Here is a 5,946-nt window from a genome sequence, read left to right on the forward strand (position 1 = left end):
CTCAATAAGTCAACAAACACTAGGGCTAGGGTGAACTTTCCATGCCGGGAATGAAGCCTGCTGCCCAACCAATACGATCTTATACAGATCCAGCACCAGCAAATGAATGAGAAGTCAACAGACGGGTTGGGGTTATTGACACACTAACTGTCATTGATTAACTCACAGACTTTCCAAAAACACACAGCATTTTGCTGCTCTGCAGTGGTGGAAAAAGTGCCCAGTTGTCATACTTGAGTAAAAGTAAAGATACCTTAATATGAAATGACTCAAGTAAAAGTGAAAGTCACCCAGTAAAATAATACTTGAGTAAAAGTCTAAAAGTATTTGGTTTTAAATATACTTAAGTATCAAAAGTTAATGTAATTGCTAAAATATACTTAAGTAGTAAAAGTAAAAGTACAAATCATTTAAAATTCCTTATATTAAGCAAACCAGATGGCCCATGTTACGTTTTTTTTAATTTACGGAAAGCCAGGGGCACACCAAACACTCAGACATAATTTACAAACAAAGCATGTGTGTTTAGTGAGTCCACCTGTCACGCCCTGGCCATAGAGAGACTTTTATTCTCTATTTTGGTTAGGCCAGGGTGTGACTAGGGTGGGCATTCTAGTTTCTTTATTTCTATGTTTTCTGTTTCTATGTTTTGGCAGGGTATGGTTCTCAATCAGGGACAGCTGTCTATCGTTGTCTCTGATTGGGAATCATACTTAGGCAGCCTGTTTTTCCACCTTAGTTGTGGGTAGTTGTCTGCGTTAGTGGCCTGTATATCCCTAGTCAGCTTCACGGTCGGTTTTTGGCATTTCTTGTTTTGTTGGCGACATTTTAAATAAAAAGAAATGTACGCTCACCATGCTGCACCTTGGTCTCATCATTACGACGATCGTGACACCACCAGATCAGAGGCAGTAGGGATGACCAGGGATGTGTGAATTGGACCCTTTTCCTGTCCTGCTAAGCATTCAAAATGTAACGATTACTTTTGGGAGTCAGGGAAAATGTATGGAGTAAAAAATATATTTAGGAATGTAGTGAAGTAAAAGTAGTCAAAATATAAATAGTAAAGAAAAGTACAGATACCCCAAAAAACTACTTAAGTAGTACTTTCAAGTATTTTTACTTAAGTACTTTACACCACTGCTGCTCCTGTAGTGTATTGACGTTAAAGGTCATACACTAGATGTGTACAATATTCCCAAATGTTGGGTTTCATTGGAATCTACTTCCTTATGGTACACCATATGTATCTCATAGCCGCAGGTAGCCTAGATGTTAAGAGCATTGGGACAGTAACCAAAAGGTTGCTAGTTTTAATCCCTGAGCCGGCAAAGTGGAAATATCTGCTGTTCTACCCTTGACCAAGGCAGTTAACCCCCAACAGCAACTGCTCCCTGGGCACTGATAACATTGGTGTCGATTACGGCAGCCCCCTGCACCTCTCTGATTCAGAGGGGTTGGGTTAAATGTGGAGGACACATTTCAGTTGAATGCATTCAGTTGTGCAATTGACTAGGTATCCTCCTTTCCCATAACCTGATGTAGGGAATAATGTTAATCAAAAATCCTGGCTAATACACTGCTCAAAAAAATAAAGGGAACACTTAAACAACACAATGTAACTCCAAGTCAATCACACTTCTGTGAAATCAAACTGTCCACTTAGGAAGCAACACTGATTGACAATAAATTTCACATGCTGTTGTGCAAATGGAATAGACAAAAGGTGGAAATTATAGGCAATTAGCAAGACACCCTCAATAAAGGAGTGATTCTGCAGGTGGTGACCACAGACCACTTCTCAGTTCCTATGCTTCCTGGCTGATGTTTTGGTCACTTTTGAATGCTGGCGGTGCTCTCACTCTAGTGGTAGCACGAGACGGAGTCTACAACCCACACAAGTGGCTCAGGTAGTGCAGCTCATCCAGGATGGCACATCAATGCGAGCTGTGGCAAGAAGGTTTGCTGTGTCTGTCAGCGTAGTGTCCAGAGCATGGAGGCGCTACCAGGAGACAGGCCAGTACATCAGGAGATGTGGAGGAGGCCGTAGGAGGGCAACAACCCAGCAGCAGGACCGCTACCTCCGCCTTTGAGCAGGAGGAGCACTGCCAGAGCCCTGCAAAATGACCTCCAGCAGGCCACAAATGTGAATGTGTCTGCTCAAACGGTCAGAAACAGACTCCATGAGGGTGGTATGAGGGCCTGACGTCCACAGATGGGGGTTGTGCTTACAGCCCAACACCGTGCAGGACGTTTGGCATTTGCCAGAGAACACCAAGATTGGCAAATTCGCCACTGGCGCCCTGTGCTCTTCACAGATGAAAGCAGGTTCACACTGAGCACATGAGCACATGTGACAGACGTGACAGAGTCTGGAGACGCCGTGGAGAACGTTCTGCTGCCTGCAACATCCTCCAGCATGACCGGTTTGGCGGTGGGTCATTCATGGTGTGGGGTGGCATTTCTTTGTGGGGCCGCACAGCCCTCCATGTGCTCGCCAGAGTTAGCCTGACTGCCATCAGGTACCGAGATGAGATCCTCAGAGCCCTTGTGAGACCATATGCTGACACATGCACATTTGTGGCCTGCTGGAGGTCATTTTGCAGGGTTCTGGCAGTGCTCCTCCTGCTCAAAGGCGGAGGTAGCGGTCCTGCTGCTGGGTTGTTGCCCTCCTACAGCCTCCTCCACGTCTCCTGATGTACTGGCCTGTCTCCTGGTAGCGCCTCCATGCTCTGGACACTACGCTGACAGACACAGCAAACCTTCTTGCCACAGCTCGCATTGATGTGCCATCCTGGATGAGCTGCACTACCTGAGCCACTTGTGTGGGTTGTAGACTCCGTCTCGTGCTACCACTAGAGTGAGAGCACCGCCAGCATTCAAAAGTGACCAAAACATCAGCCAGGAAGCATAGGAACTGAGAAGTGGTCTGTGGTCACCACCTGCAGAATCACTCCTTTATTGGGGGTGTCTGGCTAATTGCCTATAATTTCCACCTTTTGTCTATTCCATTTGCACAACAGCATGTGAAATTTATTGTCAATCAGTGTTGCTTCCTAAGTGGACAGTTTGATTTCACAGAAGTGTGATTGACTTGGAGTTACATTGTGTTGTTTAAGTGTTCCCTTTATTTTTTTGAGCAGTGTACATATTCGGCCATGATGAGAGGGCAACCCCTCTATGACCCAAACAAAACCCTGGGGTGTTTCCACTTGAGGAAGATTAGATTAATTGACCGTCTGGCTTTTTTGAATGGTTCTCGATCCAAACATAGAGTCAACTCCCTGCTCCCTCAGCCCAGTGCAGAAATCCTAGGAGAAGTCAGGCTGTCTGGCGTTTCAATCTAATCTAAAGCCTGTGACAAATAGCACGCGGTGTGACAAAAACATACAGTACACATACAACAGGACAATAATCCTGCAACAACAGGAAATTTACATTTTGGTGGATGAGGTGGATTGAGACGCAGCCCATGAAAAAAACATATCTCAAGCTTAAATGGGAAATTTATGGGAAATGGGAAATGTTTATTATGCTAATTAGATTTATGTGGGACTGTGGACATCGACATCGATTTTTGTATTGGTTTCTATATTTTCTATAAGGGAAAAGGAAGTCTGAAATTTCTAAGCAGAAGTTACAAACTTCAGAAGCCTTTTTAAACATCAAACACACTAGTAGTTTTACATTTCCTGCATTAAAGGAAAGTTTTCTTGCGACAGGGTGATCAAATTACATCTGTATGCAACCTGTCCACAGGGCACACATGCAACCTGCCCACCCATCTCTATTTCTGTCCTATAGAGACATACCTAAACACAGAAACCAAAACACCACATACGCGTTCATAAAAACACACCATTCTCAGTTTAAATACTGGATTAAAAGGGTTTATGGAGAAAAGATTTAGAGTGCAGGGTAAAGCGAGGGAGAGAAGGAGAGATAGCGGTGGAACTGAGGCAGACAAACATACTGGTGGAGTTAGGGAGGGAGACATGCATATACCCTGAGAGCAGAGCAGAGGAGAGAGGAGAGGAGAGGACAGGAGAGCAGAGGAGAGGAGAGAGGAGAGGAGAGGACAGGAGAGCAGAGGAGAGAGGACAGGAGAGCAGAGGAGAGGAGAGGACAGAAGAGCAGAGGAGAGGAGAGGAGAGGAGAGAGGAGAGGAGAGGAGAGGAGAGGAGAGAGGACAGGAGAGCAGAGGAGAGGACAGTAGAGGAGAGGAGAGGAGAGGACAGGAGAGGACAGGAGAGCAGAGGAGAGGAGAGAGCAGAGGAGAGGACAGGAGAGCAGAGCAGAGGAGAGGAGAGAGCAGAGGAGAGGAAAGGAGAGGAGAGGAGAGCAGAGCAGGGGAGAGAGGAGAGGACAGCAGAGCAGAGGAGAGAGGAGAGGACAGGAGAGCAGAGGAGAGGAGAGGAGAGATTAGAGAGGAGAGCAACGGAGTGGGATCTATTCCCATGGCTTCAACCAGTGACTCATATCCTACCCGGCATGCAAAGTGCTGGATGTTTATCATGGCATTGAGAGAGGGATCACACAAGGAGTGTGAGAGAGAGGAAAATGAAGGTTGACTTTGGAGTAGTGTGTCTTTGGGAGGATGTGGAGGTAGGGATCCCAGCCAGTGTTGTGTGCCTGCCTGGGCGGCCTCTCCTGGGGTGTGATGTGATGGGGACTGGAGGGGGGGTATAATGACGTCAAACACTCAGAACAGGAAAGGGCCACACACACACATCCAATTACAGCCGCATGCAGTTCCTCTCCCTTGTTGCCATGATGGCTGAGATGCATTGCAGCTCCCTGCGAGCTGAAGCTTTCTCTTGCTGCATGTATGGTTGGCGCTGGGAGCCACGGTGACAGCAGGACACATGTCATTCCATTCCGACACTGCTGTCACACTGGTCTGAGTGTTCAGTCACAGAATGTCATCGTACTAGACACACACACACACACACACACACACACACACACACACTCACACATACCACCTGTCACCTCTCTCTCTCTCTTCTTCTCTGCTCTGAAACATTCAAGGTCTTCCATCCATTTTTCAACTGGTACCGCAATGCAACACTGCCAGTCCGCCTGACACTTTCCCTTCACACTACACTAAAAGTCCCTTTGAATTAAATACTTCCGGATACTCAGGAAATTCACAGAAAATTAAAGCTATTGGAATTCATTCTTATTTACTATTGGTCTTCAGGTACCTACAATTTTACCTTGACCTACAGAACCAGTCAAAAGTTTGGACACGCCTACTCATTCAAGGGCTTTTCATTATTTTTACTATTTTCTACATTGTAGAATAATAGTGAAGACATCAAAACTATGAAATAACACATGAAACATTGTAGTAACCAAAAATGTGTTAAACAAATCAAAATATATTTATATTTGAGATTCTTCAAAGTAGCCACCCTTTGCCTTGAAGACAGCTTTGCAAACTCTTGGCATTCTCTCAACCAGCTTCACGAGTAATGCTTTTCCAACAGTCTTGAAGGAGTTCCCACATATGCTGAGCAAGTGTTGGCTGATTTTCCTTCACTCTGCGGTCCAACTCATCCCAAACCATCTCAATTGGGTTGAGATCGGGTGATTGTGGAGGCCAGGTCATCTGATGCAGCACTCCATCACATCCAGCCCTTACACAGCCTGGATGTGTGTTTTGGGTCATTGTCCTGTTGAAAAACAAATGATAGGCCCACTAAGCACAAACCAGATGGGATGGCGTATAGCTGCAGAATGCTGTGGTAGCTATGCTGGTTAAGTGTGCCGTGAACTCTAAGTAAATCACAGACAGTATTAGGAATCAAGGTAAGACCCAGATGCAGACTGTGTCGAAATAACAATGTTTATTACAGCAACAGGGGCAAAGATACAGGACGGAAGGCAGGCTCAGGGTCAGGTCAGGCAGAGGTCGGTAATCCAGAGGTGGGGCAAAGGTAC

The sequence above is a fragment of the Salvelinus alpinus genome, chromosome 1 (genome assembly GCF_045679555.1).
Source record: "Salvelinus alpinus chromosome 1, SLU_Salpinus.1, whole genome shotgun sequence".
Lineage (NCBI taxonomy): Eukaryota > Metazoa > Chordata > Actinopteri > Salmoniformes > Salmonidae > Salvelinus > Salvelinus alpinus.